The following is a 15100-nucleotide window of genomic DNA, read 5'->3' as shown; positions in this document are numbered from 1 at the left end:
AATTGGTCCTCATATCTTCGAAGGAAATCTGAACGGTGATTTATATCTAGATTTTCTTCAGCACTCTCTACCTCAGTTGTTGGATGAAATTGATCCTCAACAAAGAGCTGAAATCATATTTCAGCAGGATGGTGCTCCACCACATTTTACTGAAAGCGTTCGGTTGTGGCTATCCCAAAACTACTCGACATGGATTGGACGTGGAGGAAGTGTGACATGGCCTCCTCGATCTCCAGACTTGAGCCCGTTAGATTTTTTTTGTTTGGGGTTACATGAAAAGTCTAGTTTACTCAACTGTTGTAAACTCTGAAGTTGAGTTACGGGAGAGAATCTTTGAGGCTGCTGGGAAAGTAAGGGAAAAATTGACGTATGAGGTCACAGTTGGCGCAATCCGCAAAAGAGCTAGGGCCTGCTTGCGGGAAAACGGTGGGCACTTTACACCCAAACTGTGATTTGTGCTTCGGACAAAGTGTGTCATTGATTTGTTTAATGGGTTAACTATCATTTCATATTTAAATTGTAGTGTGTATTATGTTTTTTACTAATGTGTTGTGTTTCTTAATTACAAATTTTCCAAAGTCTTAAAAAAAACTCTTTAGTTTGATGGAAGTGTAGTCTGGTCAATCATAAATTATACATACCCTCATCATCAGTGGTCAGCTCATAAAATAGTAAGTAAAATTTTATTATTTTTTACAATATCTGTTTTGGCTTGACCGTGATTTTTCACAATAGTGCGTAAAATTCACCATGGATTTGACAGTAGGTAAATGTTGTTATACATCATTGTAAAGCCCTTTAAATAAGGAAGTTTTTAGTCATATTTGATAACCTCTCCGGAACTCAACAACCGAGAAATAAACTGCTGAATGTTATTTACATTTTCGTCGATATCAAAATAATTTGTTTAATGAAGAATTTTAAATAGAATATTTTTACGTACCCCAACGATTATGTGTTATATTTATTTAAAATTTTGTGAGGATTCTGAAAATGACATTGAAACTGACAGTAAGTGCATTTTTAACAGAGTAAAATAACCTTTTTCATAACAACTACAATAATTTTTGAAAAATCTTAATTTATTTGTTATTCTCTAACTGTTGAAGTTGGGAACCTCAAATTTGCGACATTCTGTCACCATTACCATGTAGTTTAATGCAAAATTTTATTTAACACTTATGACCGGACACCCTGTATAATAAATAAACAGTTTTGTACCTAAGAGGATTAAACATTATTTAATCCTCCTAGTTTTGTACACCCACAATCATCCCTGGACCTCCATCCTCCTTTGATATCCTCTTTTAGTCTATATTATTTCTTCTATGTTGAAATGTGTAGTTACTGTAATGCTTTGACAATGGCGGATAAAAGCCAAAACTTTTAGACATACATGTTCCTAATTTGAGCTGTATTTCGGATTAATTATGTGTATAAAAACCAGCTCAGGGGCTAGATTAGAGGTTAATTTAAATTTAAATGTGCTTTATTTAGATTGTCAGCTCACTGCTTAAGATCTTTGTTGTGATTTTCAAAGAAAACGACGTCATGAGTTTATCATTACAACAAAATCTAATAACGATGGTAAGCATATGATAAGGTATGAAGAGATAGAGAAGGTGTAAATCAATTAAAGTTAGCCAGGAATCATAGGCTTGCACCTGATTGGTGTGACATTTCCAATTATACCGGCCATATCATTTCACACGATCTGGCGTCCAGTGAATGGGGATAGAAATTGTCATTTCTGACATAAATTTGCAGCCATGATCATCACGTTACTCTTTAGTCAGTGGTTAATTATTAACTATATAGGAATGGGTAAAAACTAAAAGAGCCTCCTTATTGGTCGAACTAAAACATTATGTTACTGTTTCAGTTAGTAATTTTTCTGTTAAGAAGTAAATAGTTATTTAAATCTAATTGATTAATTAAACCTGTATGTAAAAATTTAGTTAAGCTTGTGAAATAAAAAAAATGGAAACTAAGCTAGTATTTAAATAAATATTTTAAAAATTTAACTTTTAGTAGTAACGGTAATTTTTACCTAAAATGTAAACTTAGTTTTATTTATTTAACCATTTTGATGATATTAAGTACCCCATTGCAATAACCAACCAATAAATATATACAGTTCCTTAATTTAATTTAATTTAATTTAATTTCATCTAGGTTTTCCAGAGATGAGAAGGGTTGTTATTCTTTGTACGGCTTGATGATTAAAATGCAACTAATCTTTGATTAAACAAACTATAAATGTCATTTAGCTCCAATATGAGCAAAAATATATTGTTTTGGTAAATTTCCAAGCACTCTATAAAACCATGAAGTACGAAATTGCTCCAATATGACAGTCTTTGTCAAACAAAAATGTTAAACTCAGTGCCCTTATATTTCCAAACCTTTCCTTAATTTTACTTATTTTATTTTTGGCTAGTAAAAATCTTATGATGAAAAATCAGGTCCAACTACAAAACCTTCGTTATCGATAGCGTCTAAGAATCACAGAATTGTTCTCATTTAAACATTTTGATTTACGATCCTCTACCTTTAATTTTTAATGTATGTCAAGATACTTATTGTAACATTTTACCTTTCAAAAAATCCTTTACCTTCGTCAAGCAGCTCAAATATTGTAAATGTTAGCCGTTTCGGCATAACAACGCTATCGTCAGACACAAATTTTGGTTGAAGCAGCGTATTAGAGCGTGTTACAACACTTAACACACAGGAATATTTACAATACAAATACAATTTACAATTACGAACAGGCCTGTTGCACAAACGGTACTGGTTGACATTATTTACGTTCCGATAGCAACGGCCGTAACCAACAGTTACATTTGAGCTGCTTGACGAAGGTAAAGCCTACTTTTTTGTTACGCTACAGCTAACAATCATGGATTTTAATTTTACCTTTATTACAACTTTTAACTAAATTACCTGCATAATAACTTCCTTTGAATGAAATACGATTATATGATTATTTTCGTAATATCTGCTTATGATATCAGTTACTGTTTTATTTCATTTGTAAAAGTAATATAAGTGTCACACAATTATACCAGTTGTGGAATTTACGTTATACGTGGCGGAGTGTTAATATCTATACTATTATAAAAAAGAGGTGGTTGCTGTATGTGTGTATGTGTGTATGGGAAAAGTAAACTCGAAAAATACTGGTCGGATTAGGCTGAAATTTGGCATGATGATAGCTCACATTCCCGATTAACATATAGGCATATTCTTATTTCAAAAATCCTTTCGGGCTCCGCCCCAGTGGCTCTGGAGTTTCCCATGTTAACCTTATGAGAAATGGAATTATTGAATCTTAACAGCTGTTTCAATTAAACAAGTTGGTTCTGTTCTATGATGTTCAATAGCATTAAAGTTACAAGGATTACCAACAGGGTGCCGCACTATTATTTCTTTTACATTTATGACAACAGCTAATTTGCAACCAAAAGGTGAGTGAGCGTAGCGAACGAACTTCAACCTGGAGGCGAGTTAGCGTAGCGAACGAGCTAACCTGAAGGCAAGTGAGCGTAGCGAACGAGCTCCAACCTAAAGGTGAGTGAGCGTAGCGAACAAACTTCAACCAGGACGTGATTGAGCCATGCGAACGAGATAATCTTGAAAATTAAGAAGTTAAACGGGGCAAAGCCCGCGGGTTACAGCTAGTATAGTCATAAAATAATTCATATAATGCTGAACAGAAAATTACGGTTCAACTTGCTATCATTGAGTTTAAAATGTCCGGGGCTTAACACGTCTAGGGTTATTTTTTCGTTTTAGTTTTCTCAATAGCCATAATGTTCCAATTTAATGTAAAAATTTTAACGTAGAGTAAACTATATTTACTTTATTTTGCAACTGTTGTAAAATTGTACACATTTACTAACAGATATTTTTAAGGGTCATAAATTTAAAAGGCTTGGAGAACAAATAGGACAACTGCGTATACGTAGTTTGTAAATAAATTAGTGGTGATCTTATTCTTGGTTTCAAAGTGATAATGACTAAGACCCGATGGCTCGGTACCCATCTTGAATTAAATGTCAACGCGTCTGGTATAGTGATTTCAGCGCGGACTTGAGCTCTAAAGGTTTTTTTTTAAATCCCGGCAACCACCACTGGTTTGGCTATGTGGTAATGCAGGAACCCGATGGTTCGGAACCCACCTTCAGCTGTACTTCAAATTAACTGTCAGAAAATATAAAATGTTTCTCACTTGAGCAGAACTTTTTCTGATAACTCCCTCCCTCAGACTCAATACGATTATAATTATCAATGTAATATAACCATTAACTATTGGTTTCCTGATGGTTATAACACTACTGCACAGTTTTCACCTCACTCTCTGGTGATAAACAATTGTGTTATAAAACGCGGCATTTCACAGATCGTTGACACAGTAAACTCCGATACACAATGATCTAACTGTCACACCGATCAAACGACTCTGATCATCGACAGCCGTACTGTGTCATGTGTCCAGTCCTGTGTTCTACCTCGGTCGCACATATCACCTTTTATTTCTCTCTATATTTTGAAAACATACAAAAATTATTTTATGACAATGCTTAATATCTACAGTAAGAGTTAACTTTCAGGGGCTCTTAACAGTTTTGTGATTGGTAAATAAAGCTATCACAAAATAAACTTTTTACGATACTTTGTAATCGGACTGCTCGTGATTCGAAATAACAACATACTTTACATAAAAAATCGTAAACCATGCATAAATATAATCGTATTTAAAAAAGGAAGAAAAAAAGGAATTTAAAAAAGGAATTTAAAAAAGGAATTTAAAAAAGGACCAACTAATAGAAACACATAAACCGTAAAAATGCTTCATACTGTACTCTGGATCGATCGATATGACAACTCTCTGTTTATTAGGTAAGCACGTAAATAATTCACCCACACATGCATATTTAATTCCTAGAAACATTCAACGGAAACTGAAACCATTTTCTAGAATAAAGGATTAAACAAGTAAGTAAGTAAGCCAACAGACAAACACTGTTTATGTTATATTCTAGGGTAGAATATAGTTACAAACACGTTAGTGAGTGTTCAGGTATTATGTGTTAAAAGTTTCTGAGAAACTGAACATTGTGATACTATTGTATTTAGTCTTGCTTTTAAAAACTTATAAAACTTAACTATGTTATGTCAATTACACGTTTTATACTTGGAACCGTATACAATAGCTATAGGGTTTCATTTAGGATCATTTAATGGTTTAATTCAACTCGACTATATAGTATTTCACTATATTCGTTGAACTATATTGGTATTGACAGTTACAGACAATTCTAAAGGAAAATAAGATGTATTATCCATATTTATCTGTATTGGCTTTGAAGTGACTTTTCTCAAATACTGGTAATTGTTAAATTAAATAAAAAATACAAAAATAAATATCTTCGTCTCTTCATATGTATAAAAAACCATATATCATCGACGAAGTATTTCTCCGCTAATACCTTGTAACGATATTGACGTCCAGGCAAGCTTAGCCCCTGTGAACAGTTAATGTTCTCCCAGCTGGGGTGGTGGTGGTTGGGAAAACCACATATCGATGACACAGGCCACCCTCGACGGCAGAGATCGCCCGTGTCGATCAGACCTCAGATGGAATTTAAATGGGTTTATTTATGAAGCTCTCCTTTCATCAATTGAAGCAGGGGAGGTCTTTCGTGTTTCTGGTGACAGAAACCTACTGGAATTCCGGGGGATGTGTCTAGTAACCATTAGGCCTGAGAGACGAAGACTGGGTACGAGGAACAGTGGTTCTACCTTTCCGTGAATTTGTTTTGACCTTGACTATAGGTTGTGAAGACTTTAGCGTAGTGTGAAAAAATTCTAAATATTATACAAATATATCTATTTGGTAACGACCTTTTTTTTAGTCAATTGTCTGGTTAGCTGAATGATTATGATGTTGTAAGCCTCAATGTTGTTGGTCCAATCTCAAGCAGGTTATTATCTATCTTTGGGCCATCAAATAGTTTTGCTCTCCAGCAAAAGCTCAACGTCTTACACTAGACCAGGACTATTACCGTTTACAAAAAAAAAATCTAAAATTTCTTTTTTTCTTGATAAACGCCCTTTTTTTATCATATTTACCATGTTCTTATGGACTTGGGAACTTTAAGTTCATTACTTATAAAATTATGGTTCGATTATAGTATAGTTTGACCTTTTCCTTTCGTTATAGGTAAGTCTCTCTAATATTTATTTTGAAAGCGTTTAGAGAGCCTCCGAGGACGATTCAGATTCTTTAATCGGTTAAGTTTTCTTTATTGTAAACAGGTATTTTGTTTATACTCAGCAACAATACATTTTATAACTCCATTGTAATAAAATTTTTGGTACAAATCATTGTTAACTTATAAAGCTAAGTTTCGTCATATTATAAAATATATAATTGGTTATGGATGAAGATTTTTACTATGAAACAGTTGTGTTTAACATCAAGACAATCCCTTTGGGTAGAAATCGCGAAAGCTTACCATAGTTGTTAACTCTCTACATTGCAGTTTTGAATTTTAACATATATAAGAAACACATATAGCCTCTTTTATAAATAAAATGTATTTTTATCGTTATCATTATATTCTTCATTGACTTTGAGTATTGCTGGTGGATTTCTCGTCCCATTGTAAAACATGAAGCTTGTACTATTAGTGTTTCATATTGTAAGACGTTTGAGATCGTTTGTGTCGACCGAATTATTTCATCTTGTTAAGAGCCAATTCTACCAGAATAATCTTTAGTGTTCGGTTATAGTACTATGGAGCAAGCAATATTTTATAAATCAATAATTTTTGTGGTTAAAATAGTTTTAAAATTAGTTAAATAACAAGATACAAATAGTAAATTCGCACACATCCTTTGTACTGTAAAATCTTTTAGCTGACATATATAAATCCGTAATAGGTATGTTTAATTTTTCGTTCTCACATTAATATCAAAGTAACATATTCCTCTACAAATATCCGGTTACCTTTAAATCCAATATAACCCCCTTCTCCAGCAAAAAAGAACATTAAGTTTCCCAAAAGTGCTTTTGAAATTCCGACCCAAAACCCGATTACAAAAAGACGGAATGGTCAGATCGATCGCCTCTTGGGAGTCTAAACAAACATTTAGCAAGAAGCTTTTAACGTGGCGAAACAAAACGTACAACAAAGGAATGAGATGTTCGCGGAACTGTGCTAATAATAACTGGCTCTTAATAAATACATCACAAGAGGCGATTTGCAAGCTGTAAATAAACACAAGTCCAGACATTAGCTGCGAGTGAGGACCACAAGCACACCAGTGGCGGAGGCCGCTTAATATTTAACACGACCTGTTGGCGTTTGATCTCGAAATAAATTGTGCAATATGGTCCTTATAATATTGCTGGGTATTATAAACATATAATTAATAACCGATTTTAATTTTTGAAATAGATTAATCATCATATAAAATGATATTTAATTTATATCACGATTTTCTTCAAGGTATTAAGCACCGCTGTGAAAGAATTTAAAACAAAATTAAATTTTGAAAGCAATTTATTTTATTGCTTTCAGGAGTAAATATTTCTTTAAAGAAAATCCTATCCTCGTTGATTATAGAAACATTTTTAGCGTGAAATATTTTGGCTTAAACTAAGAATACCAGACGAAGTGTTTCTTTAACTTGAAATATTTTATTTGTACTTTAGAGTAACAGGTGGAGAGGATTATTTTAACATCCAATATAATTGAAGAAATTTAATCGTGTTTTACTCATTAGCAGTGTTGTTTAATGTACAAACACACAAACATAAATTATTGAATTTGTAATGAAATATTATAAATCGTGCAACATATCTTAACCATATTATATTCAAGAGTTACCATTAGATAAATTTAAAATAGCTGTTAAGAATTTGTTATTGAAATACTGTTTTTATGACTTAGATGAATATTTTGACAATTGTTTTGACCATTGAAATGTTTTATTAATTTACATATTGACGCAGCCTATACAGCATTGTATGATTTTTGTACATTGTTGTCTCGGAATAAAGATTGATTGATTTGATTTGATTAACTGTAAATCAACAGAAAAGAGTTTTGCTATCGTTGTACGAAAACATGTTGATGCCTGAAGCGTTTGTGCCCGTAGTCGTGATGGTTGTAATGTAAATACTAGTATTTACCTGCAACTTTGTAATTTTAGCTTTTCATAAACTCTGACGCTGTAAATTAAATAGATGAATCTCCATGTTGTGAGTTTTCTCAGTTACATTTTGGTTCACATAACTTATATATTTTTTAAATATTTGATTTAATTATTATTTTCGAAGACGATTTGTTTTTGTGTCCTTGTACTGCGTAAAAGGATATTTTCATTTGATGAATGTGACACAAAAACCAAGTTTCAAAATTAGATTTAAACACCGTAATTTTGATTTATGGATCCCAAAGAAATTAAAGTTCATTTTTTCCCAAAATTTACAAGTTTTGTGTTGATGGCTCGTCCGAAAGTATGATTTTCGACTAAATGGCTAAATGGCTTAATGGCTAAAGTAAGTTTCAACTTAAGTGCCTTGCCAGGCACTTGATTCGTCATAGTTAACATTCCGAGCTACATTTGCCTGGGTACTTTTCAGTACCAGAAGGAAGTTGAAGGTTATTCTGACGATAACACTAAATTTATGACTACTTTGATTGTCCTATTCTATTGCAAGGTCATAGGCTGCAAACTTCGTATAACACCACTACTAATGTGGATTCAAGATACAGTATTACGACGACGGTGTCAAAATGAAACGCTCCTTTATACACGGAATTAGAGCGACTTGATTTTGACACAGTTGACTCAGTGAAGGACTGCACCTTAAGTTTTTTTTTAAATATCCTACTAATTTCTTCAGGTCTATATCCCGCTATATTTCCTGTGACTATTTAAACGAAGAGGAACAAATTTTTATTTTATAATTCAAAAGATACCGCTGAATCTTAGGCCTATTGTGATGGGTAAATGTAAGGTCAACATATACTGCATGAACCTTCACGACCCAAACTTTTAAAAATCAATTATTAACCCTTTAATCCTTACAGTTGCATATATTCTTCCATTAAACCCCCATCTTCGTCTATCGCACGATCTTCTTCCTAAGATCAATGTATGTTCCAGGTCGTACCCTCGGTGATCGGTGATCTACCCCCTTGGACACCTACCTCGGTTCCGTGGCGCCTAGGTCCGCTAGGGTAGGGGAGGGGGTAACGCTCTACGCTCGCTACCTCAGTCTGTGGTGAACCACGCGTGCGTGTGAGTCTAGGATATGCGCGGTAACTACCCGATACGTACGTCAGTGTGGTGTGTTGTGGTTTTGTGATTTACCTGGATATTACCAAGAATTGCAAGGTTTGTAATGTTTTTTCTTCTGTAAGTAGGTAAATTTATCTAATGTAGAACTTTTGAAAAAATTATTGTTCTGGTGAAATTATTTCATTGTGTTAGGAATATATTTCATGTTGTTAATATTGAAGTTAAACATGATTTTTATTATATTGGATAGGCCTACTAAGATTTGTAAGAGTAAATCATTACAAATGTTCGAATCGTATACAGTTAGATTGGTGGTTGGTTTTGAGATATTGGTTTTATACTAGAGTTTTTATTAATTGTCTATAAAACTTATTGGAAGTTATTTTTTTAATTTTTATTGCAAATAATAAAATCGAATGATCACTCTTTTCGGGGCTGTACTAATATGAAACGCTATGAAACAAAATAACCTGCTCAATATTTCCTTAAAGCTTAGCCTTGGATCAATATTTCTGCCATAAACATTGAGTGTATGATGAATCCCATTCAATCACTCGAACTTAAGTGCCTGCCTATTTTTACTTACTTTCCCTCTCACCCGTTACTAAAGTAGGCGGTGAAATGTTTCCATTTTCTAAACCGTTCCCGCCATAGAAAGGTATCAGGCCTAGAATATTTCTATAATTTTAAATACTTACATTAATGCTGTTACATGTGTACATGTTAATGCGTACATTAATGTGGTGTATGAACTTTGTTCCCTAATTAAAATGTCTATTGGAATATATAATTTGCATTATTTACTTTATGGATTAACATGATTACTTTTAATTAATAAATTAAGACTTACTAAAATAAACATTTTATATAAACAAAATCTAATACATAATTTACTTTAATAGAATAACACTCTTCAGATAAATTACAACCTAATTGCCTACCAAGATCATTTGGTAACTATTATACTTGTTTAATATAGTGCAAAGATTAAATTTTTAGGTTTAACCACTGATCAAACAGTTCATTCCTAGGCTGGTTATAAACTCATTCAGTTGTAATAGGCCTATTGTCTAGTATAAAGTGAGGAATATGTAGACTGCACATGAAGAAAGTCGTTAAAAAATTATTTCTTATATTTTTCTCCCATCTGCAGATAAAGATGTGGGCTAGAGTATAATTATTAGGTACAAATTGCGTCATGCTTGAATATGTACTTGAAGAAAGGTAATAGCAATCACACCATTCAAAATCTTGCTTGTCTGAAAACCAAAATATTAAGAACTAACCCTCTGTGGATTTATACAAACAAGTGAGAATAAGAAGATGGCCTATTTTTAGAGGTTACCGAATCAGATGTGTTAGTCTCTCTTTTAATTCCACGTCATTATTTTAGCCTACTGAGAAATAACAGGTCGTTATATAACCCCGAGTATCTTTTCAGAATTGAGAAGCCTCGATAACACACATCCATAACCATACAATGACATCATAGAGAAAATTAAAAAATAATAAATTAACGTATCAATACCAAAACTGTTATTTAAAAATTTCATTTTAATATAGCTAAAGTTTTATTGGTTTTTATGATCTATTTGCCATTAAATGTCATAAATAGATGTCTTAAATAAAAATGTCTCAAATATCTTAAAAATATAAATATGCACATGTTAGTGTATGTTAGACTGAGACAGTGGCACCGTCCTGTAATCCAGCTACTAGGAGGTCACGAATTTTGTATATTTACTTGCATGCAATTTGAACGCGATACTCCCTGGTGTGGATTATCCACGTCTGCAATAATGAGTACTACTAAGTACTACTGAGTACTACTATGAAAAGTATTGAAACATAAAGTTAGGTATTGTAGGTGTAACTGTATTGTTAGGTGTAACTGCCTTTGGAGCACATAACAGCACTGTATGTAAGGTGTAACTGCCTTTATAGTACCAACATATCAGTCTGCATATAACCACTGTATGTTAGGTGTAATTGCATTTGGAGCACCAACATATCAGTCTGCATATCAGCACTGTATGTAAGGTGTAACTGCCTTTGGAGCACTAACATATCAGTCTGCATATCATAACTGTATGTTAGGTGTAATTGCCTTTGTAGCACTAATATATTAGTCTGCATATCAGCACTGTATGCAAGGTGTAACTGCCTTTATAACTCCAACAACATACCCGTCTGCATATAATCACTGTATGTTAGATGTAATTGCCTTTGTAGCACCAATATATTAGTCAGCATATCAGCACTTTATGTAAGGTGTAACTGCCTTTATATCACCGCTATATCAGTCTGCATATCAGCATTGTCTTGGTTAATAGATTTTACGCTCTTTATCAGTACTCCGTACAAAACATAATGGAGCCATTACTTGAATATTTTTCTCCACTGATATGTAGACAAATAAATGCTACCTCTATCACCCTATCAGTCTAAATATCAGCTCTAATTCACTTTTTTGATATCAGCTTGACCGTCAGACTAGTTGTCCTTAATTGTTTTGTTTCCACGTAATTTTACTCTTAAAAGTTTTAAAATGGATTCTAAGTGTAAATCAGTGTTTTCTTGTGGTATCGTTAGTAAGACCACTGGGTTTATCAACGAACTACTCCTATTATGTAAGAACTATTCAAACTAAGAAATTCTTTAACTCGGAACTAAATATCACAGTCTTTTAACAGTGGGAAATTCAGCTGTCCATATCATACGCTTTAGGTAGTTGTCACAGAGAAAGATTTGTGTTGATTTAATACCAAAATTACTATAGTGCTTTTCCTAATTGTTCGCATATAAAACAACGAATGAAGTTAAGGAAGCTCCTGTAGTTAAATTGTAATTACATTTTAAAAAGTACGTTTAAATGGCATTTCGTGATCAAATACTTAACTTACAAGATTAAATTCAACCGAAATTAGTTGACAAGTACAAGTGATTCAGTGACGATTTATGTAGATTACAACGCTCGAATTTTTGTAACAAATAACATCCTTAATTGATCTACTTTTCGCAGTAGATCCACAGTGAAACCACCGTAATTTCAGTTTTTCAAACTCTCAGTCAACGTCGCCGTTCCACAAATGTGTCAGCAAGTCTAGGCGCGATCTAATGAGACATAAAAACGCAAAAGAGGATCAGTGAGAGTCTCTTGGCTTCCGACCAAATATATGCACAAACTGCTTACTTTTGTCTTATTTATTGATTTCTAAAATTAGTTCTTCATCTTCCATATTAAGGACAGCTTGATGCACTTCATTGTTTTACTTTTTATGCTGCAACCTTAATTTGACTCCTTACCCAACTTCTACCTTATATTGATGGATAATTTACTGTCCATTTTATGATAATGATTATTTGGTTGGTTGCGCTAAAATAAATTTAGTACACAATGATTGATTTATTGATTGTTGACCTTCCTAACAATACTTTGAATTGAACAGCAGAATTGAACAACATACAATTAGCCTAGTCTCTTATGACGACAGTAGAAGGACACAATAAAATTTCATTATGTGGAAAGACTTTTGTTTACACGTGGTATGGTATGCTTAGTTTTCGTCTCTATTTACCCAAAATTAGGTTCGTGATGAAATTATATTAATGTATGTTGCATGTAAACATGTTATCCATTCAACTTTCAACTCACTCAGTTAGTTCCATCAACATGATCGTCCAGCTTAGATTTGTAATTTGTTTACAAAGTTTAGGCCAAACTTCGAATTGATACCGTACGAACAATTTCCACAGTGTATTAATTGCATCAAGTTATTTTACTCCTGTCATATCAGAGAATGTAAGTTTTTCATCCCTTAGCAATGTATCATTCTTGCCAATCAGAAAAACTGCTATTGGTTTAACCCCCTCATGGTTACAACAACCCTGAAATCTTCACGCCAGGGGCAGTGAAACTTTTCTTTGAACGGCGTAAGCCTGTTGTACATAATTAGGTCAATGAATTACCGTTATAATACGTACGGAGAGTTGTTGTTTCAAGATATTATGTTACTCACAACTTACTGCGAGTTATTCTAAATATTTCAACGTAAGAGAGGTTGCTGTCTGCGTATTTGTGTATCTGTTTGTTTCGGGAGAGCGCAAAAACTACGTATCTCACAAGGTTGGGATTCCACCCAAAGATAGATTATGAGCATGGATAACACAAGGACCCATTCATGTCCAAAATCCTCTCGAGCTACGTTCCTAATCGTTTAATGTTTGGAACTCGATGATTATTCTGCAACAACTGATTGACCCAAGTATAATTTTGTTAAACTTAAGCAGTACAGTTGAGTTTTTCTTCTCAAATCAATGTTGAGTATGTATTTTGGTACAAGCAAATAACCCCATAACTCTCTTCTGTATCCTCATGCCGTTGCTAGTATGGATAAAGCTACTAGCAGCTTCTGCGCATTTGAATTTGCAATTATCTAACTGGTAATTGTTATGGTTAGGACATGTTTTAATTCTAGTAATTATTATTCTCGTAGGAATTCTAAAAGTTCCTAATCGAAAGTAAGTAAATACAAAATATAACTTAAACATAAAAATGTGCTTTACAACATTGCCTCCATGTTTCCACTATAGTACAGTAAACAAACAGTAACTATTCTATTCAAACTCCATCACTCGGTGTGGTAAAGAGATGCGGTTCCCTGCGGTTACATCGGTTGAATACATTTGCTAGTGTTAAAGCAAAACCACCACTGCCAACCAGGATGGGCTATAAATGGAATTGAGGGGTATTCATTTAGAACCCCTTTCCTGTGAATCGGATTAAGAGATAATATATGAGATTGACAAATCAAGATTAAACACCTCGTCTATCTAATGTCTTTATTCTACTGTATGTGTCCCTTTAGACCTATAAGAGGGTCTAAGATGCATAGAGCACGTACGATCAGGGTTAAGGAGTGTAATTAATATATATTGTCAAACTACTTCATGAACTGTAAATTATCAGATTATTCTCAAGAAACGTTTCAAACACTTTTTGGCCATTTAAAGTATTGTTAATTTATGTCGTTAAATATTTATGTTTTTTGTCTAGGAAAAGAAACAAAATATAATTACATAAATTTACATTTCTATATAGTAATAAGCAATATAATGATATTTCATTAGTACACAAAAGCAAAATGCATACAAATTAAGGTTGTCTTTATTAAAACATACGTCCTATTTTCAGCTTTCTTATGGATATTTTAACAGAACTAATAATGATTGTATGGATTTAAACTTTTTATAAAGCATTTTTATTACATCGAATGTTATCATGATTTCCAAGACAGAAGACCCTGGCTAAACCCACCTGACCAGACGCGTCTTCACTTTACAGTCATTAAATTCGGTAGAGACGGAATAAAAAATTTTAAATTAAATTAGTTTTTACATTGATAAAATATCTAGCATTACGGAAACCTCTTTTAGTGTGACTCGAATTCAACCAGTCCTACTTTACGAACCTCCTTTGCGTTACTTCGTTCTTACGGACCAGAAAAACGACAAACCCAACAAGTCTTACAAATCTTGTGCGACATGCTCCTAATGGATAGTGTGTTTGAGGGGCTTGTACCACTAATCTCAGGATGGTAGGAGGTGTTTAATCAATTGAACGAGACTCCGGGTCGATATTTGTTGACGAAGGCTCTCCCACAAGCGGTACAAGGCCCGTGTAGCCTGTCTAATATCTTATCTCACTTACCAAAAGTAAACTTGCTCGCTTTGTTTTATCTTCACACAAACACTCCAGGACTGGAGCTCTCTTTGTCTC

At 33.4% G+C, this 15100-nt stretch overlaps 1 protein-coding gene across 1 annotated transcript in view; it reads left to right on the top strand.

Moving 5' to 3' along the window:
* Positions 1-15100, top strand: part of LOC129004511 (uncharacterized) — a 217533-nt gene that overhangs the window by 89604 nt on the left and 112829 nt on the right. The window contains exon 2 of the mRNA XM_054433122.1: positions 9187-9417. The gene's annotated coding sequence lies outside the window, so the exon portion shown is untranslated. The remainder of the gene's footprint in view (positions 1-9186; positions 9418-15100) is intronic.

This window comes from Macrosteles quadrilineatus, unplaced genomic scaffold (genome assembly GCF_028750875.1).
Source record: "Macrosteles quadrilineatus isolate MER2022 unplaced genomic scaffold, UCM_ALF_1.0 Scaffold_9__3_contigs__length_116548681, whole genome shotgun sequence".
NCBI classification, from domain to species: Eukaryota; Metazoa; Arthropoda; class Insecta; order Hemiptera; family Cicadellidae; genus Macrosteles; species Macrosteles quadrilineatus.
This window is presented reverse-complemented; position numbering and strand designations above follow the sequence as displayed.